At 34.0% G+C, this 24,627-nt stretch overlaps 1 long non-coding RNA gene across 1 annotated transcript; it reads right to left on the minus strand.

Moving 5' to 3' along the window:
• Positions 1 to 868: 868 nt before the first annotated feature.
• LOC119067323 lies at positions 869 to 23,166 on the minus strand. The gene is made up of 3 exons (XR_005085913.1): positions 23,046 to 23,166; positions 16,866 to 16,871; positions 869 to 878 (listed from the first exon to the last, which is right to left on the minus strand). It is a non-coding gene; the product is annotated as an uncharacterized LOC119067323 (long non-coding RNA).
• Between the last annotated feature and the right edge of the window lie 1,461 nt (positions 23,167 to 24,627).

Below are 24,627 nucleotides of genomic sequence, written 5' to 3' on the forward strand. Positions count from 1 at the left end.
TACGTATATGATATTATTCAAGCTGTGCGGTTTTTAATACCTCTATATATAAAGTAGGTGATGTGTATGCTTGCCATTCAACAAGTGAAAAAATAACATAAAGGAAGGATAAAATTCATTCAGAGTAAAAGCGTTGATGACGTATGGAGTGCTTAATATTGAAATAATTTTTTTTTTCTTTAACTCGAATCGGATTTATTACTCTATAAAGGAATGCGGTTTATTCTGTCAAATTTGCCAACTGTATCAAATACGAACACGTTCCTCTTAACCTTATAGAAACGGCTTACTCATCTGTTAGTAACAAGCGGCGAGGAAAATCAGGGACGAGCACTATGTCCTAGTTATTTTATTATGTCGTATAAGAAATGAAGATTGGTGCAAATCTTTATTTATGTTGCAAGTTTTGTACTGTAACCAAGCGCCAGATAATTGTGTATTTTAAGTGGAAAAGGATTTTTGATAAGAAAATTCCCAAGGGATTTTCAAGGATTCGAAAGGATTTTTTGGTCCATTTCAAAGGATTATCAATCATTTTTCCACGATTTTTAAGGACTTTCGCTCGATTTTAAAGGATTTTCTTGAAATTTAAAGAATTTTTTAACATTTAATATTCTCGTCTAATAATTAGTTATACTGGAGTCCAGTTGCACAAATATTGAAATATAGTAGGAAGTTTAGAAAAGCATCTGTTTTCGACAACGTCGTCAAAAATAAGCGAGGAACTCTAATTAGTGCCCTTTTCATAGCAAAACGTAAGATAAATCATTAAATCTACTTCTTCATGACTGTAAAGTATATACTAGTGCTAGTGTTTGTTGCAAAATCTATTACTTCAATATTTTTTTCACATATCTCGATAGATAAAAGGACATTAGCTAGCAACTAATCGTTTATTTTTGTCATCGTTGTCGATAGCAGATGACTGGACGATTTAAGTCAGTTGATATCCGCGAGTTTTTCGTGTTTATTAATAAATGAGCTAATAATGAGTTTTAGTGGCTTACAGTAATCTGAAAATTGTTTTCTTTATTTTTTTTAAAACAATTTTAAAGTTTACAAAAGCTTACGAAAAGTAAAGTCAGCTCCATCTGAAAAATAAATTAAATTTTACCTGACCTGAATTTTAGGTCGTTGTTCAGATTCAGGTTGATTAGTCAAATTTGTGAGCTTTATTGGTTAAAAAAATTTTCACACAAATTTCAGGTCAAAAAAATATTTCAGGTAATTCAGGTCTAACCTGATCTCATGTTCTTTTAAGAGAATATTTTTATTCTCAACCTAATCAGATTGCTGAATGGAATACAATGCTTTTAAACTTTAAACTTTTAAAGTTGACCAACTGGAGATTAGATACACTTTGAACTCTTCTAGACTTTTAAAGATCAGTTGAAAGAATAATAATGAGAAAAAAATGATCCTTTCGTCTCTCCAAAAAAAAATATTTAGCAGGACATTGTACCCAACCAACCAAGTAATAAGTGACCATGGAAACTCTCAACGAATCTCAATGTAAAAAAAATGTTTAATTGCTTTATTAGCACCAATTAGGAGCTACGCCACGACTATACGAATACAACATTCTCAAAATTGATCAGTGCGAAACCGAATCGCCATGCTAAATGAAGCAATAAGCAAGAACATTCAAAAGAAGACCAAAAAAAAAATGAAGAAAAAAAACCGAATGGAAACGAGTCAAAAAAAATGAAATATGGAAAAAGAAGAAGGTAAGGTAATATCCTTGTTCAAAATTCCATCTCAAATTTTCTTTTTTTACACATTCTCTCCCATTCATTATTACCTAAAAAAGCAAATATCGACAACAAAAAATCTATTAACGAACGAGATTGATCAGAAAACAGGCTCCACAAATATTTTCATACTGTCGGTCGGCACGGCAAAAATACAAAAATATTTATTATAAAATAAAAAAGTGAAAATCATTCAAACTGAACCCAATTTCTTAGAAATTTTTATTTATTTTTTACACCGTACCGTACCTAAAAAAAATAGTTTCTTAAATGTGCCGCTTATTGCCAGCCATAACAGCGAAACCACATTGTGTGAAATATTTTTTTTTTTTAAATGTCCGAGAGGAACCTTCCTTGAAGTGGTCGAACAATAATAAAAAATTGTTTTATTTAATCAAATTGAAAAGTATGTTTATTGTATTATGGAGGAGAGATATGATGCATTTTTTGTTGTTGTTGTTGTGTAAATAATATTGCAACCGATGATAGCTCCTTGACGTGAACGATTTATAAAATTTGCTTGATTTATATGGACTATTAGTTATGTAAATTGAATGGGATGGGGGGAATAATAGCGTATAATATTTCGGCTTAAGCTTAATCATGAAAAGTTCAATGCATTTAACACAAATTCAATTTCTCGGAAGAATACCGTTTCATTGTCAGAGACAAAACATAATATTAGTTATAACGACTGTGTGTACCACTGTGTACGAACATTGTGACAATGGACATACGGCATTGAGCATGTATACGACCAATGCTAAATTCGAAAATGAAAAATTACCGAACGAAACAATTCATTGAATTTTACGGCTACGAGGATGTTATTGAAAAAGTTGCGGATATTTTTTATCAGGCCCTAGGTAGTTCATCTGAAAGTATTCATATCGACATAATCACTTCCCAAAGTTTTAAATGAATTTTAAGTTCTTAGCACCAAGTAGAATCTAAAAAAAATGGTTTGAAAAGTCTAGTACTTCGTTGATAATAACTGTTTGTAACAATTAAGACGTTTTTTTTTTCTCTAAATTTCACAGTTTTAATACTTTTTTTCGCGTTTATGACGTGGTATTTAATTCAAAATGAAATTAATTTGTTTACAATCTGTTTGGAGAGAGATTTGACTTCTAGAACGTAATTTTGTACATAAAAGTCCAGGATTCGAAAATGTTCTCTCAGTGTCAACACTGATAAACAGTCTCTAGACTCGGTCCTCAAACACAGCCATCTTATGTTTATTAACGTTTTCGATGTCGCGACTACCAATTGTCTACCATGTCTACTGTCGCTAACTTCTGTTTTCTGCCTTATTCATGCCTTCGGTGCTTCTATTTATCTACTACAGGGGCCGTCCATAAAGGACGTCTGCGCTTAGGGGGGGAGGGGGTGTTGGCTAAAAACGGACTCGTTGTGACCAGTGGAGAGGGGGGTATAACGAAATCCGGACGTCCACTTTATTTCTTGAAGTTTCTGTATAGTTTCATTACTTAAAAAAAATTCAGTGCATCGGCGCATCGGTGCAATTAAATGAGTTTAGCAAAGGTGTTATTTGATGTGACGGAGGAACAACTTTGTGTGAGAAACCGACAGTTTTTCCATCATCACTGCGACTCCGATGCACGGCTGCAGTACGTCTCTTCTCCGAATATAACTTAAAGAAAATCAAACCAGTTGAAACGAAATTGCGATTTAATTTGGAGTGTAATGCGTGACACATTTATGTTAAAGTTACGAAAATCGTGCTTCTAAGTGGGACGTTTGATGGTTCGAACTAGGGAATACCTTCTTTTGTCCAGTATTGAAGTGTATGGTATGGTATGGTATGGTAACTATCGATAATCAAAATAATTATCCATCATTCCAGCAAATATTTCCAGGCGTCAATAACGCAGATTTTTGCATAATTACAATTTTGTTAATTTAAACAAATACTTGTTAGGTTGAACAAAGGATAATCGAAGTGAAGTTTTACTTCATATTTTTCGAATTAAGAAAATTCGTTTTTAACTAAAAGTGGACGTCCACCGGGGGGGAGGGTGTATTCGAAAACGGACATTAGTGTGACAAGGGGGGAGGGGGGTATCGAAAATCCAGTAGAAAACGCGGACGTCCTTTATGCGCCCTGGACCACTACAATCTAGCGCCTCGTTTTTGATTGTTTTTATTTTGTAAATATATTTATAGGTCAAAATTTATTTGTGAGATTAGAGTAAAAAAATTGAGACATGCGTCTTCGACTTCAAGCAAGCCTTTACCAAACACTACCCTTGATCATATCTGATTCAGTCTTCCAGGATTGAACAAATACCCCGAGAAAATTTTTCTTTCTTTAGGAGGCATCAATGCTTAGCTAAAATTACAGCCATTTGTGTGTCACGTACTTCATTTTTGTTAATATCTTTTCATCAGAATCTGATTTAAAAAATGTACGACCGCAATATGTGTTACGAATGTGTAAGCTTTAAATAAAACTTAGTTTTCGTTGTATTCGTTTAACCACTGGTCAATGACCAACTCCAAGAAAAGTGAGCAGAAAAATTTAACGAAATTTCCATAAACTGCTCAGTTTCCTCAGAGCTGTTCAAACTGCTACAGCCAAATCTATTCTCTGTTGAAAGCTAACAAACTCGTGGTCGTTATTGCGGTCGTCATTGGTCTACATTTTTGAAAAAGGATTCTGGTGGAAAGGTACAATCAAAAGTAAATGGAAATCCAGTGTCCAAATGTATGTTTCGTGTCCTGCAGCAGGACATGTAGGACATTTTTTTGAGATACATGAAAAAAGCAGGATTCCAATTAAGGTTCAAAAACTGCCAGTCCCTTAATCCATTCACATTATTCTGCGGTTAAGCTCGAAAATAAAAAAAATCCGTTACAGTCGAAATATAGATTTCGGGATTTTTAGAGATACCATCGTTTCTGTAATTCTCTCAATTGCCATTTGAAATTATATGCGAAATGAGAGAATACAGAAAAACGATGAAAACGATGATGAGGCATCCCGAAAATAAAATCCATAAAATCCCGAAATCTATGTTTCTCCGACTGTAAATTGAACCAGAGACGAGGAGAAAAGTACATTCCTTTTTGGCGGATTTGCACTTTGATTCCTATTATTTCCTATAATTCCTAATAATTTCTAAGAATTCCACGATATTTTCTGTTACTATCCAATTCATTGTCTACTTTTTAGAAACAATTTTCTAAAATTTTTCTTTCCTTTTCTTTATTCCGATAATTTTCTAAGATTTCCTACAAATTTAAAGAAAACGAACAAAAACCGTCGAAATTACTGCAGTGTCGTAGCTGCCGAAGTATCCGGTAAATAATAAGAATTGAAGTAAATACTAGAAATTGAAGGAGTTACAAGAATTGACTGGTAATACGAGAAATTGAAAGTAAATGAAAGGATCAATCAGTGAGTGAACTGTATTTTACAAACCGAATAGCTAGGACCGGAAACCTGCATCATTTGTTTGTCATACTTATCCGTATTTCCTTTCATTTACGTCAAATTTCTCGTATTTCCAGTCAATTCCTTGTAACTTTTCAACTTCTAGTATTTCCTTCAATTCCTCGTTTAGAGATATGATCTAAATCAATAAAGTAAACTATCAATTTCTACACTGACGGGATGACGATAAAGACTTGAGCGGTCTGCGTAATTTCCTCATACTGTATTCGAAAGATTCCAGCGCCCCATTTTACCAGCGCCATGGTCCAATTGGTCTCTATGAAGAAGCGCCACTGCCTTTATGGACGGCCCCTACACATTCCACATCATTAAAAATGCAAAATTCCGAGACCAATGTTTTTCACCTCATATAACACATTCCTCATGTCATAATTAGACAATGATAGCTCCAATAATACGACATAGGCAGAAAAAACAAGCTTGCCATAGTTCTTTTTTAAATCAATTTTGGACTTTCGGAGCGACCACGACAGAGTAAAGTTAACCAGGCAGGAGCGCTGATTTGACAAGGGCCCTGAATAATCTAGTAGCCCAATATTTTTTGCGAACAAAATTTTTCAATTTATGTCAGTGTTCATTTGAGTTCATTTTCATACAATGCATTAGGTCCCTTATTTGACGTTTCGAAAATGAAGCGCTCCTGCCTGGTTTATTTTACTCTGCCGTGGAGCGACTTTTAAAAACCGAAAACCCCGGTTTTTATTCTTAAAAGCCGCGGTTTCGTTTGGCTAAAATTGCCCGGTTAACCGGTTAACCGGTTTGGTTTAAACCGGTTTGCAATCCCTAGCATCGTCATTACAAACAAAAAGTCGAATTCAAATTGATGAGTGGTAACTTGCCATTGGTAAGGAAATTTAGTGAACCTCAGTGCTGCCTTGTTAAGCTGAGATACTGAATCTCATTGTTTGTGTGCTTTGCAGATGGTTCGAAAGCTTTCAGCTTTTTTTGGATGCCAAGTGCAATATATCAGTGGCCTACAAAAGGAGTTTAAAGCTTTCGCAAGCTTATCAAAAACAAAGACACAAATGCGATACGGTGTTTCGGCTCAACATGACAGAGTGATTTTTTTTGGTAGCTATTTTATTCTTTAAACTTATTTTAAATCTGAACGAGAAAATTCGCAGTTGGGCTATTGGGGCTTAAGCGTTAAGATTAAAATGCAGAAGTATCACGTCCAGTTTGCATGGAAACTCAAACTTAAATTCTTTTCTCAAATGAAGCCATCGCTTAAGCCAGATCCAATGCTAATAAAACTGCGTCAATATAACGAGCGCTTTCAGATTTAAATAGCAGCATTTCGGTTCACTTTTTCAAATGTGAGATATCCGTTTGTTCAAAATTAATTCTTTTTCTGAAGAATAAATTTCGAACTGTAGAAACCTTAATGAATGTCAGCAGCCGTTTTTGAAGAATGAGAAAAGTAGAAAAATCGATTGTTTCAGATACTAACACTATATTGCTGACTCCATGTCATAGCTGCGTGTTAAAATTTGGCTGTTTTTGATCAAAAAAGACATCCATTTTGTTTGTCATTGCCAAGAAGATCCCTGACTCACTATCTTCCCTGACAGGATCTATAAATTCCTCTCCTAAGCTACCCTATCCTTCCATAACTAAACATGGTTCTGATAAATCCTCAACTAAGGATCTATACTCATTTGTTAATTCAATCGTAGAGAAGTTGTAAGCCAAACCCCGATGGAGCCGAATTTAAAATTTAAAGAGCCCAAACCGGTGAAAAGAGAAAAAAGACTGCATATGAGTGTGTAATTGTGCGTTTATAATTTGCATGACGTTTTCAACTTCAATCTCAATTCTAATCATGAATTTTTTTGGTAGTTGGCTAATATGAGCAAGTATTGAAATATATAACAAAGACGACATAACATAAAGAATTAACGCGAAAAGCAAATACACACCAGGGTCAGTAACATTTAGCCTTGAGTTATTGAAATAGTGGTATATTGCGCAAAGCAAAGTCGTTTTAAATGCCATTTGTGTGAAACTTTTTCGAATAAATGGCAGAGATCGGTTCTTTTTATACGAACTTTTTTTTTGTATGAAATATGGAGGTACACAAGATAGATTTTTACCGATAGATAAGACGGTATTTAACACGGTATATCACTCTCTTGGAATTGATAATAAACTTTGGAAGTTTCGAGAATAACTTGAATAAACGCACATCATTTCTGGGGCAATAATTTTTTTTTAAGATTCGGAGAACTAATAACTTTTAAATTCACCGCCTCTGAACACGGTTCAGACCTTTTTTAAGGAATGTGGCCTGAAATCTTGATTTTTGTATTGGCAATAATTTCGTTAATTTATTGATTTGACATTATTACCCAATCGTATTTCCTGACTGGTAAATAAGAGTTTTACTTTAAGAACTGGTAAACTGATTCCTGATCTTAAAAACATGAATAAATTTCGATTCACTTATAAACGTTGTTGGTGTCATGGCCATGAAAATCAAAAGAATCGAATTGTATTTATGTAAAGTAAGCGACATATTGAGCATCTCTATTCAAATTTTCATGTAAAATTGAGCTTTTTTATCATTGCCATCGCGGTTTTGTAACCAAATCAAAGAATGGTTTCGATAAAATTGAAATTAAATTTTGAAAAATTATATAGAAGACGACCTGACGAATACAAAGAACAACTGCTTTTATCTGTTATCGATAAAGTCATCTGAGATAAACGACAAGCTTTGTCTAATGCGGCCTTATATGTCATCAACCATCAAAACATCAAATCAAATAAATGAAAAAAAAAATTGAAACAAATCTTTTGAATCAAATGAGGTAATAGATTTTATGCTTGCCGACTGCGAAGGTTTAAGTGAATAAAGTTATTGTCCACTCTACCAAAACAAGTTTGGTAAATACACTACGTTAATGTTAAGTGAATTGCTTTTATAATGGACTATTTTCGGGAAAACGTTTTCCATTATTTTCATGTTCCCATGTTTTCTTTAATGTTTCCAAAAATAATTTTTGGGAAAAACTCTGGAAAACCGGAAAAATTTAGGAAATTCCGGAAAATGTAAGAAATAATGGGAAAATGTCCTAAAAATATTCTAAGTTTTTATATTTGATGGAATTGGTTTCTTGCACGCATTTAAAGTGACAGGAGCAAAATTCTAGAAGCGGAAATTTCAGGCTTGTGCAGAATATCCTTCTTTTCTCTCACTCGTACTGTGGATTTATTAGTATTTTACATTAGGGTGGGTCGATTTTACCAACTTTAAAATTTGCTAATTTAAACGACCTCTGTAGCTGGAACACTGGAAGGCCGTCATCAACAGTTTTAAAATCGGATCTGTTACCTCATTTGCCCAAAAAAAATCAAGACTTTATTGTTTCAAATTTTTTACTTCATTTTTTAAATAATATCATTTTTGCTCTATACGAACACATTAGTGATAGCTTGACGTTTTTTTTTGAAGCCGATATCGATAACATATTACAGCCAAGGTTCTGAAAGAACAGGTTAAGACAACCCTGAGTTCATCACGAAGGCGGTTACACACAATTGCGTCAACGGCTGCGAAGTCCATATGTAAAATGGAACTTAACAACATCAAAATTCTGAATTTTCCAGAAAAATATTTTCTTCAAGTTGATTTCTCACACTATCTGTTTATAAAATTTGGTGTCACCGCCTTCGTGGTTGTCCTAACCTGTCCGTAAAACGTTTAAACCGGGATGTGGGTACTCCTGCGTCTTATTTCCAGTCTTATTATTATCTTCATTATGTGATCGGATTGCAAAAATTCATCTAAATTCTATATAGGCAACTAAAGATTACGAAATTTCTAGAAAACAAACATTTATTGTGATAATTACGATTTAATAAATGTTCTGAATGCCAGTCTTGCTCTTGCAAGTTCGTGGTAAAAAGGTAATATCATACAAAACAAAATAAACAAAAATGAAATAAAAAAAAAAAACTGCTCTTGCAGGTTGATCCGCATCTAGTGGTCAAGTGGAATTTCACTATCGTCGATCCGTATGAAAGGATTGCATTCACAAAGCAAATAGTTGAGTGTCAAATTTTGCTATTTACTTTTAACGTACGTGACTGTAATATTCAGCGTACGTTGTTTATGTAAGTAGTAAGTTTGCGATGGATATTTTTAAATCTCTTGATAGGTATTGAAAATGTTCAAAGGTTATTTTTTATTCCATCTGCTGGAAGGATTATTAGAAATACTTTTAATTCGATGCTCTTTCGGTAATTCACGCCCATTAGTCCGCTGAAAATTTAAAATTAAATGTGTCAAACACAAACCAACCGCAACGTCGTGTATGGGTGATTCGCGATATTGTCATATCAGAGTGGGTTGAAATTTATTTTGCAATTAATTTGTTCATCCACTGATTCGCCTAAAATTCAAATTCTGAATCGCAATCGACAAAGCATTCAATTCTGTACGGAAAGCTCTTCACTGGAAAATTTTCCATTCATTTTTGGTTGTAATTACAAAATGACATTGAATGCAAAAACGGGTGCTATTATAAAGTGAATTCAAAAACGGGTGTAATGGTAGAGTGCTATTATAAAGTGAATTCACCCGCTACGGAGTTCTACTACCCGCTAAACCAAAATCTGCATTATTGGCTCTTCAAAATTAATGTCAATAACAAAAGAATCGTACCAGTTCTTTATATGCGATATCGAACAATGGACTCCGGTTTTTATCTTCTTCATTTTCCTTTATCCTTTTTCCAAATTCGTGCATCACATTTGAAGAACGAATAGGGGAATTCGTAAGCATTTTTACATGTAAATTGTTGAAAATCTCATAAATAATGTGGATGAGCCGCTGTTAGTGATATTGAAACGGTTAGAAATACAGAGCAAAAATCTTGCCAGGACCGCTAACCGCTCTTAGATTTCAACAAAAAAAATCAGTTGATTTAAAAGCTCTTCGGAAAGGTAAAAATGGCAGATCATTCTTTGAGATTATGAAGTCGAATTCAACATTAGATTGGTCTGCTGGTCTACAAGAATTGCCTAAAATCTTGTGTCCTTGATTCTTCTAAAAACGAACGAATCGTCTTTAAATAATAAGGCAATTTGTGGTGAATTCGAATATGTGGTTGACTATCCATGGTTATTTGAACGGCAGAATAAATATTTTCACTGAAGAATTTAACGAGCAAGCAAAAACTAAGAAACATGAATGAAACTTAATACGAATAATATGGCTTACGTATGAATTCGGTTGCATTTGAAATGTACTATGTACGGGTGATAATAAGAATTTTGTTGCATACATAGCAATGTATGTGTGAGCCTGTGTGTATGTGCATATATGCGTGTATTTAGAACAGTTTTTTGTTTTTTCTCTATATGTGCACACTGCACAGTGCACAGCGGAAGTTGTCGGTATACTAAAATTTTAATATTTTCATGTAATCGCTTTAATGCGTTTCAAATTCAAAATACATTTTGAACAAATGCTGACGGGATTGGATTATAATTTTTCTCTCCATCTTTGTTAAAAGTTAAAATATTTTTCTCCAAAACTACATGAAACAAATCCTCATTAGTTATCAAACGGTTCTATAAAAGAAAATTCAGATAAAACTATACGTCTGAAAAGTTCTTAATAACATTTTTTAGCCAGCTTGAAAAGTCTAAAGTTCATCCGAAATTTAAAAAAAAAATGAAGACAAACCTAAGATATTCTCAAAAAACATTCTTGAAACCCAAAGAAAATCTTTGAAAATCTTGTAAAAATACTTGAAAATCCGTTGAAATTTACAACAACAAAAATCCTTGAAAACCCTTGATGTATTTTTTGTTGTTAATACACGATTATACACGATTACAAAAAGCGCCCTAGCTAAAGTCGAAGTGTTCAGTGTCAATATAGGAGTTTTCAGTAAAATATAAACTAAAGCTGCATCCGGATTTGCTCTATTAGTCCGCAGAAACAATTTTCCACGTGCCTTCTAGTTCTATATATAGTATTACCGACATTTCCAATCTATTACAGCGAAATATTTATACCAAACAAGCCCTAATACAACACACTTAGTGTGTACTTTTCTTGGTCTCCACTTAAGCCTTTGTGCATTGGGCTGTTGTCTGCCATTGCTAGATGAAGACCCCATTTCCGCTACAATGGTCGGAGAAACAAGGCACTAGGCAAGTTTTATTATGCATTAGCATAATCCAAAGAAAGACCACATCAGTAGCTGTATATAAAGATAAAGTGTTAGACATCAACGTGGTCAGAAATCAGCAAATAAACACGTTTTCCTACTGTTAAAAGACTGGTATTCATTTATATAAATATATACTTAATTAGAGCTGGTTAAATAAGTAAATTTTGAAGAGAAAGATTTATATAGTTGTGTGTCCTATTACAGAGCATTCGCAGAACCGCACAACTTATTTTTTTTATATCAATTTAACGTATGACAGAGTCGCTGAAATAATATTTTAAAAAAAACGGAAATAGGTACTATATTGTGGCTGTGGCATAAGGCTCTCTCTGTACTCCTTACAGTACTCCTGTACTCCTTAATAAAGTTGTTAGAATGTTGTTATTTAGTTGCGCTAATGTTTTATGTGAAACGATTGTTTTACAAAACTCAAAACTCCATTCCATGAAATTTGTTTGACCAAATCAAAATTCAACACAAGAATTCCACACTTCGGAATATTCATTCCTTACTCATCGTCGCAAAATGAATATTTACCATGTCTAAAATTAAATTTAATAAAGTTAATGTAGTTTTCGACCCCTCTTTCACAGAAGACGAAAAAAAACACCGAAACAAGTTTAAAATTCACTGTAAATATTTAATGGAACGAGAGAGTATATGTACATATGGGAGAGAGTGTGCACGATAAGCCTATATAAATGACTATAAATGACTATAAGTCACAATCCAAGAAATGAACTTATATATGACTTAAGTCACATACGTAAACGGTGTTGTATAACGTGGCAATTCTATTATAATCTCTCCCATTCAACAAAAGATGATTGTCTCTCCGCCCGGTCACTCTCTTCACATTCACAATAAAATTGGCATTTTTTTCCGCTCTGATGAGAAGAGCTTTTCGTTTTCGAATGAACGAACGAAAAAAAAAATAAAAATAAATTCAAGCTCAATCAAATTTAATTTCTCACTCTTTTGTTTCGTATACCGATCAATCGGACCGAGTGGAAGCACATCAGAATGTTCAGAAATCGGCGACAATTGCATGTTTTGGTTAATAAAAATGTCAGTGCCATCAGAAAATTAATTCTTTCTTCTGTTTTATTGTGCTTAATTAGTGAATTTGAATTTTTTTTTGTATGATTTCAATATTAGGTCAATTTAATGTGTTTTTCTTTCCTCTTTCTGAGTTGTTACATTGTACTAAATTTTGTATGATATGGGTTCTTTAATTATTCGGTGGCCTTTTTGATTATTATTTTCTGGTGCTAAAATGTTTTTTTTATTCTGTAGATGGTCCTTGGTTGATATTCGACTTTTCATTTCGAATAAACCATTGGATTTGTCTTAAATATTAAATGATGTCATCGGGTTACACGTCCACAGTAATGACTTTTTTTTTTGTTGGTAGCACAACACTTCCCACTTATCTTATAATATCATTATATGGTTATGATTTGACGACCTGATCTTTATTTTATTTAACTCTTTAGAGTTTTTAGGAATTGTTAGCGGTTCTCCGTTCGCGTTCACTTGATAATTGATTGCTTTCCATTCAAAATTCGATTTTTGGTTAATAAAAATGAAAGAAAGATTTCGTAAAGCAGGGCTCCTACTTCTACATTTAGCTTAATTTTTTTCCTATAACTGACTCAAAAATTATCAATTAATTAGTAAATCATTGAAATCATATAAGAAAGTAACCGTAACGGGTATCATGACTACAATTTCCCATTCTATGAATTAAGCCTGAAGAATTCGTCATCCTCGGATCGTAACTGTCGAGAAAGAATGAGTATGGGACGGTGCACGGTGACAATTCTCAATGGGTTGTAACTTTCAAAAAAAAAGTTTGTTGTGGGTTGTAGGGTGACACAAACAGAAATATTTTTCACGACCTTTATTAACTATACTTCAACTCAACAAAACATAAAAACCCAAGCGACATCTTAATGTAAAAAAACCTTCCACATTTTGTCATTTCACTTTTTTGCAAAAATTTAAATTCGATTCGAAGCCTTTTCTTCCACGTTTATCAGGAATAAGGAGTCCGCACTATGCAACGATAATAACAGTAGCCTTAGCTCTATGAATAGATTTTTTTTTTTTAATGTTTATGTTACTCAAAATTGATTTTAACGGAAAGCTTTTGGTGTTGCGAAAAATGGGAACATTTTTTAAATCTTTGCAGCAACAGACTTAGTACTTGAGATGACCCTCACATTTCTACTTAGAACCAACTTAGAACAACTCTCACATTATGTGGGCTACATTCACCTTAATCTAGTATATCGAGAATATTATTTGTGAAGATGTTTGAAGCATAATCTTGTTGAAAAAATTGGTCAACTGGTGAAAGCCTCGATTATAATCTGGAGATAGTATGAAGAATTATACAATAGTCCAGACAGTCGGACCAATAATAACTGGACCAACCGTAACATGAATGAGATCAATTTTTAACGATCAACAGATAAGACATCTTGGGACTCGCTTATCGAGAGTACAGAAGGAATCAGAATAGAAAAAATAAATAATAAAAATTTACTAAAGGAACACAATACACATCCAATATTTATACATCTCCTACCTCTATACTCTTTTCGTCCATTTATTAGAAATTTTTATTCATAAATTTTTGTGCAGCCCGTGATGCCACACACATTACAAAATGAACAATACGATTTCGCGGTATTTAAAGTTTTAAATTATTCATGATTGTTGTATGTGTTGTATTATATTCGCCTGGTTCTTATTTTTCGCAATCTATATACAGATAGATATATTATATTTATGCTTATACATGTGCATGCCATCGTGTATATATATACAGATATAATTGAAATACACAGGGAAAAAAAGAGCAAACAGCCATACGAGAACCCACAACATAAAATGAGCCAAGTATCAGAATTCAAAATCCAGTTCTTATAAATTATTTCTAATTGGCACATTCTTTAGCTGGGGCAATCGCCTTTTGTCTCTGATCTTCTTTTTGCGCCGTGCATCTCTTATAAAAATACAAAGAAGCACAGGATGCTCCCTCAACAACATTCCATTCATAAGACCATCAAAATGAAGTTCGAATGCAAAATCATTATCAAAATTTGCTGATGAAGCCTCCCTGTGCTGGAAGAGTGGTTTTGTTCGTGTAAGTATGTTATGTTTTACGATGTTTATTGTGTATTTTATATTCGAAAAAATAAAATATAAAGTATAGGGCTCATGGTTTGCTTAAGTAGAGATTTCTTTCTTCTTCTTTTTTTCTGAATGTTCTGTTGATTTTTTTTTTCTTTATGGAAAAGATTTAAAAGCACGATGCCGACGTTCTCGTATAACAATATAAATTCGAATTCCAGGAACTGGCTCTTATTATATAAGTATACACCTAGTTATACTTATTCAATCGATTATAAAATTCAAATTTAACCGGACATCGATTTTCAGTTTTCTTCGTTCTGGTAGTTCGGTTGAATTTTGGGATTTCGAGCATGCAAAGATAGAATTACTTGGGCTTGGAAAAAGAATAAAAATAAAATAATAAAAAAATCATCACCGAAATCATAAACATTTTCCTAAAAGATACAAATACAAAAAAGAAATAACCGCAAGCGTTTCATTGTCGTGCACCATTTGAAATGTTATTCGTGAAATAAAAATTGGCAACTTTGAGATAGTTGATCTGCAGGACAATGTACGCACACCATGCTGCGTGCCCACGGAGAAAATTAGACGAAGCGGAATTTTATTGCTGAACGTATTACTTGATGAAATAATATAATGGTGGTGCCGCTAAAAAAAAATGTATTTTATTGTTAAGTTGCAGTACACTGGCTAAGGATTAGCCTAAAACAAAATTTCGCAGCTCATTTTAAATGAACGAGAAATATTTATATTATTCTTGGGAACAATTGCTTTTGGATATCTATAAAATGCACCGTTTCATTTATGCAAATTCAAGAGTTTAACATTTCAGAATAAATTCGCGGAACTTAAAGAAGATATGAAAAGTAGTAAGCGAATTTATTTGATTGTACGAAGGTAATTCTGAATTTATTTAAAGTTGGACGGCCATGTAGGAAATGAATACAGTTTGAAATACGACTTAAATGGAGCTACAATAATCGTAACACTTAACACCTAGCAAAGCAAATACTGATCTACCAATATGACACTATGCCTATCTGTTTCTACAACTTTCAGGTTACACTACTACATTATATACCCATTTCTGCCATTTTCCATATATTTTGGTCAGGTCACACTCCATATACCCATTTCTGCCATTTTCCATATATTTTGGTCCAGTCAAACTCCATATACTCATTTCTGACATTTTCCACATATTTTGGTCAAATTGCACTCCATATACTCATTTCTGACATTTTCCACATATTTTGGTCAAATTGCACTCCATACCCATTTCTGTCATTTTCCATATATTTTGGTCAGGTCCTACATTACTGCCATTTTTCATATATTTTGGTCAAGTCGCACTCCATATACCCATTTCTGCAACTTTCAAATATTTTGGTCCAGTCTCAACTCTATATCCGGTACTTTTTGAAAAGAGTCTTGAGGGATATTCTCGAGTCAATAAAACCACTATTCTTGAAATTGCGTCACACTCCATATACATATTTCTGCCATTTTCCATATATTTTGGTCAGCTGACACCCATTTTTGCCATTTTTTAAAATGACAAAATGTTAAACTGAGACTTTCGGACAAACGATTCAATTCGAAGCATTATTTAGGCTTGTGCCTTGTTTATGTACTCTAGGGACTACTAACAAAAATAGTCCACCCCAAACACCTTAGTAGGCTATACTGGCGAAGGTAAAAAATGACATCATCCGCTGACCAGACCTAGTAACGGAAGATATAGATGGAATCGAAAAACAGATATCATGTCTTGACCAGACTGACAATTTACCTACCGATTGACGCACGTCTTACATAATTGACAGACCTCCAAAAGATGCCAAATATTTTTGAGTTTCTGTTCAAATTTAAGATTTTGGTTTTCAAACTATCAGGACAAGTTCTCAACATCGAGCTACCAGACAACGAGCTTATTTTTTACATTTGTTTGAGAAACTCATTAGCTGGCTTAAAATGACACCCATAAAGACGATTCCAGATGATCTGAAAAATTTCACTTCAGCTGGTGGAATTCTGACTACTGGTGATAAAGTTAGCGTAGACTCTCTGAAGGATTTTCCGGATCGGTTCGTTATCGATTGTACTGGCTATCATTCATTGTTACTCGATCGAATACATCCGAATAATCGTGTCACAGACTTTGCCGAATTTGTTATCGTTTGGACGCTTACAATCAATGCTCGGTATATTATGTTAGGTAGGGAATAAGATTATAATTTTTGTTTTGTTCGATTGTTATTTCCGCTAGATAAAAAATTTCCTCGGTACGGTGTTTCCCTTTACTCATAACTTTCGTTGCTTTCGTTTCTTCGTTCATTTATATATCGTTCCAAAGCGTCTCGTTGAAGCCGTGACATTGCAATTTCCCGTAGCTTTTGTATAATTACAACTATTTAGGCTTCGTAAATCGTTTCCGAATTTAGTGCCTAATTGTGGGCGGTAATTCTATTGCCCTTTCTGGGTACGGCGTCCATCGTTTCCTTTCGTTTTTTTAAGCAGCTTTTCGGCATCGTTCCAATGCGTTTTTTGCATTTGTTGTTGCGTCGCGCATTCCTGTTCCGATCCACCACAGGTCTTCGCCAATTTCGTTCGAACTTAACAACAAGGCGAAAACTTTATATTGTCCGTTCGTTATCGTGACGGTTGTAATCGTTACTTTGTCCACCATACGTTTTCCTGTCGAACTTTTCCATCACTTTGCTCAATATATAGATGCTACAAAACTGAACATATTTTCTTGTCCTATTGACCGACGTTTTTGCTCTTCCACTCCTTCGTTGATTCTAGCTTCATCATCTGTATCAAAATCAAAGTCAGAGAAATAAATTAGATTACAGCTTACGTTTTCCACTAGAAAATCGATTTTCGATTATAACGGTTTTCAATTCAAACTCAATTTTTTCCAGCAATTCACAGTTATGACTTAAACCTTTACAGTTTTTGGATTGACGTAAATTGGCTGCAAGTGCGACGTCGCCTCCATTCATCCATTGCATAGAGATGTAAGTGTTGGGATCAATGATACATTGTATTCCATTTAATTCGGTTTTAATCATGTAGGCTATTGTGGCCTGTGTAAAATGAGTTTTCATTCTCAATAAATATCTTGCACAGAGTGGAATTGTTTGAAGTCAGTAGAACTTATCAGTATCGTTCGCCAGTAGATATCATTTGGAATCAGCATCCACTGCTAACAGGTTATGGGCATACCAGCAGTAAACATTTGGTGAATTCAGAGAAATTTCAAGAAATTCAGAGAAATTCGCCAACATTCGTTCAGTCCGTAGTCAGGTAGAACTACTAGTGAACATACGATCCGATACAGTTTCTGGATATCTGGAAAAATCTACGAACAAAATGGTCGATACGAACAAGATCACTATCACCAAATTGAACAACTCAAACTATCAAATATTGAAATATAAAATTGAATTATTGTTAATCAAAAACGGAGTCTGGGATGTGGTCAACGATGATCTACCGGAAAATCCAACGGCAGATTGGAAAAGAAGAGACGATAAGGCAAGAGCGACCATCGGATTGTTACTGAAAAATCGTCACAAAAAGCCGAATCTTTGTCGAACAAAGTATCCCTGTTGAAGCGAATATGCAATCTTAAAATGACGGAAAACGACGACATGGAAGAACATATTAACTAAATGAACGACTTCGAGAGGAGCTGGCCGAAAATTTGGTCGTTGCAAAGTTACTCCGCAGTCTTCCCGATTCTTACGATTCATTGATAAATGCGCTCGAAAATAGGCCAGAAGCTGACCTTACATTCGCTTTTATTGTTGGAAAGTTAAACGACGAATACAAGAAACGAATAGAATCATTGGCCGAACAGGAGAATACAATTCTAGAAATTCAATCGTTCGGTGTTAGGTCAAAGATCTGTACTTATTGCGAAAAATCTGGTCATTTGAAATCGAATTGTTTTGGTTTCAAGAAGGAATTGGAAAAGCAAATTGAATCGGAAAAACCGAACAGTACTCCAACTCAATACGCCAACTTAATTTGTGCTGAAGAGGACGATGGCTATGAATTTTTGTTTTGATCAATAATACCATTGAGGGGTAGATGAGAAATGCAATGCTATCATTGAGGGGTAGTGTTGGGATCAATGATACATTGTATTCCATTTAATTCGGTTTTAATCATGTAGGCTATTGTGACCTGTGTAAAATTGCGTTGAATTACAACAATTTTTTGAAGTAAGAAACGCTTTAGATGTATAAAGTCAAACATTTAAGGTCCACCAAATTCTGAGCGTGTTCGACAAGAAGCAATTTCGTATTTGTTCGGATCTGTCCATTTGTTTAAACGAGGCTCGAGTGAAAATCTACAAATAACTATTACTTCTGTTTCCTTTGTCTTTTGAGTCGAATTTTTCAGTGTAGTCAAATAAACCAAGTGATCACGCATGAACAGTGTACTATTCTTATTTATACTTACAGCGAAAACCGATATACTCTGATTGTTATTTATTCATCCCTACTTTATTATCCCTTTTTCTGCAAAACCGAAAACATTCCATTCAATAAGAAACAAGCCAAATACCTTGCTTATATCGCATTATATACCACTTTTTAAAGTGTATTTGCATTTTCATTTAATAGGATGATGTTATGAAGGTGGTATAACAACGAACACACATTATGGTAAGATTTCTGTTTTCATTCGCCAAAAGAAAATAATAAATATTGTCACTGGCCTCCAGACACTGATGATGAGTCTGGGCCAGACGATGAATTCCTTAGAGCCATGCATCGTGAGAAAAATAAAAATTGAAAGAGCCGGCAATCTGAGAATGTATAAAAGAAAATGAATATACAAGTTAAAAACATGGTACCGAACATAAGGTAATGGAAAGGTATAAAATATACACAAGCGCAGAAATTCAAAATTATATCTGTATGCTTTACAACAACCACGGACTGTGTTGTTGATCTTTTATTTATTTATTTATTTCAATTTAAGTTTTTTTTTAATGATAATTTTCTGCTTCATATTGCTGGGTGGGGCATAATGAAAGTTTTATTTGACCAACAATCCGTTCCACACCTTCCCGATATAAGAAAGCTTTTTTCATTATATGAAGCTTTTTATTCTAAACTTTGTAATCTAATTAGAAAACTTGGATTTTCCCTGGACAGTCGCGTCACTTGCATTTTACAGTTTTATAGACTGTAAGTACCTTTCGGAAACGAATGAAAGATTCCACTAAATAAATCAATAAAGCCTCAAAGCTCTAGAAAGCTTTTGGTAACATAATGAATTTGGAACGATACTCCTAACATACCGCCGATCTAGAACAAAGAGTAAATGAAGTTTCCCATTTTTATTAAATTTTTTAATTCCATTTTATTGGTGACAAAACATGTCCTAAAGATTTTTTTAAATTTTTCTAGAGTTTCTGATCAACTTTACGACTATTTGAAGATTTAAATGAAAAGTGTCTACTGGAATTTACTTAGTTCTTTAAGAGTCTAACTCGTAGGTCCAATGCACTTATACGATTTTTACTGTCAATATCAATTCTACTTTGCAATTAGAATTCCTCCATTTTTTTCCCTTAAGCAAGCGTTCCATTCGATACAGTCTAACAACCTGATAAAACTAATCTTTTTTGCTTTATCTTTCCACACGGCTCTTTAATGCCTAATCTAATCTTATCAATGGAAATTAAACACATATATGCAAGGTGTACACAGTAGATTGCTGCATTTTGTACCGATGCATTTTATTATTTCAGTTTTTTTTTCATTCGTTTTTAGTTTTTGTGAGCCTCCCGAAGTCTTTCATCTTTCATCTTTTTCACCCATTTACTTTGTATGGTAATTTATTCGCAGCCACAAATCAGGCAATTTTTTTTTCGTTAAGTTTTACGACACAAGTTAGGAACTAATAAAACAACAAAAAATAATTGAGTTTATTTTATGGTTTTCTTGTCCACATTCTTTCCATAATTAAGAAAATTTCACAGTAAGTGACTGCATGTGGTAAACTAGTGAATTATAAAAAGCGTTTCGCTGTTATGTAAAATAAAGAAGACGGAGTAAAATTAAGAGTTGAATTTTTATCCGATGCTCAGCAGATGTGTATGTCCACATTTTTTTGAATTAGGAGGTGTTGAAATAATCTGTGGACAAGTATTGAGCGGCTTCTACGATAAACTCAATATGTAACATGGAAAAGTACTTTCGGTCTTTTGTCCTTGTCCACAAGCATAGACATTGAATCGATCGAAAATCACAATTCCTGTGCTGGCTTCTCTGGTTTCATTGTTCCGAAAAAATCAAATTATAGTTAGGCTTCAAGACATTTTCTGTTGTTTTTTTTTAAAAGGAATATTCAAGAATTCAATTTTTCCGGAATTACATGCGATTTTCCGCATGTGGTGAAACAACGATATAAAAGTTTCCTTACATTTTGTTGATGATTTCGCTAAATACGTACGTATAGAAAGGTATGACTTACTTGTTGGTCATGACAAGATGATATACTTTCGAACTGCACTGTAAAATTCACAACATGAAAATATGTGATATAAACCGTGGCGGACATTATTTGCTATTAATTTTCAATCATTTCCTTGGTATGTCGGACGTTAGATCTCTGATTAATCGTATCATGAGATTTATCGATTACATTGTATGGGTTAACTACGATGTTACCATCACTTGACCGTTAAAAATAATTTCATCTCATCTGCAACACACAATTAACAATTGCTCTCGGAATAAAAAAAAAATTCTTCATATCATTACAAAGTCAAAACATGTTTTCATCAGCTACAATGTTGCACTTCTGATATCTTTAATAAAATATCACTTTTTATTGGTAATGTTAAGCATAAGAAAGATGTTTGCAAATCGCTAATTAGCCAAGTCTTTTATAAAAACAAAAACCATCTTTATATGGACCTGATTCGAGATGCATACATGGGCTGGTTCATTGTTAAAAAATATTTCTCTCAGCGCAAAATATGTGTGCGTTTTTTTTTCGCATAATATTTCATACGAAAACAATTTCGTGTTGTAGAAAATCGTTATCTTGTTCAATTTTTGTTGGAAAAGAAATACCGAAACACCACGAACATGAGTGTGAGATAAGTTTGTTGATAAGAATTTTTGAAATGATTTTTTTTTGTCCTGACCTATTTCCTACAAATATATTTAATCTTTCTATTTGCAACAATCTGAACATTTTGTTTGACTTCTTTTTTTTATTTGCTTTTTATGGCTGATTTGTCACTTTCCCTTTTTTTCCGAAAACTATTGTCAGAAAATGTTTGATAATTTTATTTGGCGTTTCTTCCAATATGCAAATATTTGGTCAATTTTATCCGTTTTAAAATAAAAAATCCAGACAACAGAAAGTTTATCATCAGACTTTAAAGTATTTTAAACGAAATATCTTACACGCGTGCTCCTCGGAAATCGACCATTTAATCGAAAGTCATATTAAATTTTATTGAATTGAGTACAGGGACAATGGGTGGGCATCCATAAATCTCATTAGCTCACTTGTGACTGAACTGGCATATTGTGTAAGGACTCCAAAAACCGGCAAAATGATGTAACTCCTGAGCCTAATGTCAGAAGACACGAAAACTTTTCAGCGTTCCTTTTTAGGTAATTAATTAACTGACTGAAGTAAGATTGATTTCTTTGGTCATTTGTTAAAAAGTCCACTTCCCGATTTTTTCATGTCTACAAGCTTGTAAGCATGGAAAACTCTTAGGAATAATATTTTGAAAAACTGTGCTGAAAGTCCTAAGTGTTCTCCTCTCCTCCGTATTTTTAACTCGTCTCTGTCAACTGGGAAGTTTCCTACTAGATGGAAATCGTCGTATGTGACACCGATTTTTAAAAGTGGGTCTAGAAGTGACGTTGAAAACTACAGAGGCGTTGCTATTTTGCCGACTATCGGAACGTTGTTTGAAGCTAGTGTGTGATTAACCAAGAAGTTTAATCGAGTGATTTCAAAGTCTCAGCATGGTTTTATGAAACGCAGGTCTACGTCGACGAATTTAGTTGAATTTGTGAGTCATGCCACTAAAGTGATGGAGTCCAAACATCAACTAGATGTCATTTACACTGACTTCCAGAAGGCGTTTGACAGAGTCAAGCATTCGGTTCTTCTGTACAAGCTGAAAAATTTTGGTATTCATTCGGAATTGTTAGCGTGGATTTCGTCCTATCTAAGTGGACGCACGCAGTTCGTCAAATTAGCCGGTTACCCATCCCGAATTTTTAATGTGACATCTGGCGTTCCTCAAGGTAGCCATCTTGGTCCCCTTTTGTTCTTACTGTTTATGGATGACGCTGACGATCTGAAGATCTTCAAGGTGATTAAGAACGTGCTTGATGCTAGTGCTCTACAACGTGATTTAAACAGGTTCTTGCAGTGGTGTGAAGTTAACCAACTGTATTTAAACGTTAAGAAATGCAACCAAACGGCTACTAACTTTAAATTCAACGATAAAGTGAACGATAACACTTAATTCGCACCAGCAAAAGCGTTACCGCTTTACCGTTGAATTTACAGTTTGCGGCCGTTTTGCTAACAACCCCTAATATCTATTACGTCACAAATCAACCAAAAATATCTGGTATCTAAATTATAGCTGAAAGTGTGCACTATGTGCATGAAGTCTGCATTTTGCTCTCATTTTACGCCCGCATTCGTAGGAAAAATGTAAAATTATGTTTCGTGAGTGAGCAAAAGAATTCACGGACGAAACGATTGCATTCTTAGTTATTGTTTGTGAAAGTTAAAAATTTAATTTATTTTTTTTCCCTTCAGACACTGTAGACATGTACTAAAATAGTATTTTTCGTTAAGAGTGATGAAAAGTGGAATTTGTCTGGACTAGTCGGAAGCTTCGTCTCGTTAGGACAAGCTTTCGACGTGTCCTGAAAATATCTGCTTTCATCACGAGTTACGAACAACGTTTTTTGTGCCTTAAAGATCATAATGACACGATACTACATCACAACAACATAAGCAAAGATATCACTCTACAAACTCTACAACAATTTCATCAACTATCATGCACAATCGATTGCGTCCGAAAAAGTATATATGTGCAAAGTGCCTGCGGCCTCGTGTCATAATAACACATCTAGAGTCTAATAAAGTACTTTGCACCGAGATTCATACAACGTTTTAATGCCACAGAGGCAAATACGTCTCTCTGAGAAGTTCTGAAAAATTGAATTTTTCGATCGTTTGGTAGAAATTTTGGTAATATTTTGCATTGGAAAGGTGATTATGGCCCGAAATTGCGAAAAACGTTGTATCTGCCACGGTAGGTATGAAGGTATTTTTTCGCACTAGATGTCGATTGTCGATCCGAGGCGAAGCCGACCTTGGTAGATAAATAACTATTTCATACCTAGGACCCGACGAAGTCGCACTTTTCGGGACCTAGGTATGAAAAAGACTTTTTTTAGTCCTAGGCACGAAATATATTATTTCATGCTTCGGACCCGAAAATGAGTGAAATTTTTGAGCTTTTCTCTAGTATTCGCATGAAAGTTTATATGTGTACCTGTTTGGGACGGTTGATTTAAGGTACTTTCCCTTGTAGTCCTTTGTTCAGCCTACTATTCGCGAAATTGCCTAAAATCAATAGTCCAAAAAAGGTACACAAATAACTAGTTCTTCGGCACTCTACGATGAGATTAATCTACTATCTGGTGTTGTCTTCTATGTATAGTTTGACGTAGCCTTGAACAAATGAAGTTATAGATTTTTTACATGAAAGCTGCAGTTTCAATTTTTTTTATCTCAACTGATGCAAAGGGAGACTAATAAATAGTTTAAATCACAAAAGTAAACGATTTGTGGATTTTCATACGCTTGGAATAAAGGACTTGAAGTATTGGCTGCTAAAATAATCTATTTTTCAGAAAATCATCCATTTTTCGTCTTAGGTTAATCAAAAATTCTTAAATTTAAAAATTTAAATAGCTGCTGGGCTTTCTCTTAGTCATAAATATTTGGTTTCTTTAGTTCGACCAATTGCAGTGATGAG

The sequence above is a fragment of the Bradysia coprophila genome (assembly GCF_014529535.1).
Source record: "Bradysia coprophila strain Holo2 chromosome X unlocalized genomic scaffold, BU_Bcop_v1 contig_12, whole genome shotgun sequence".
Classification (NCBI taxonomy): domain Eukaryota; kingdom Metazoa; phylum Arthropoda; class Insecta; order Diptera; family Sciaridae; genus Bradysia; species Bradysia coprophila.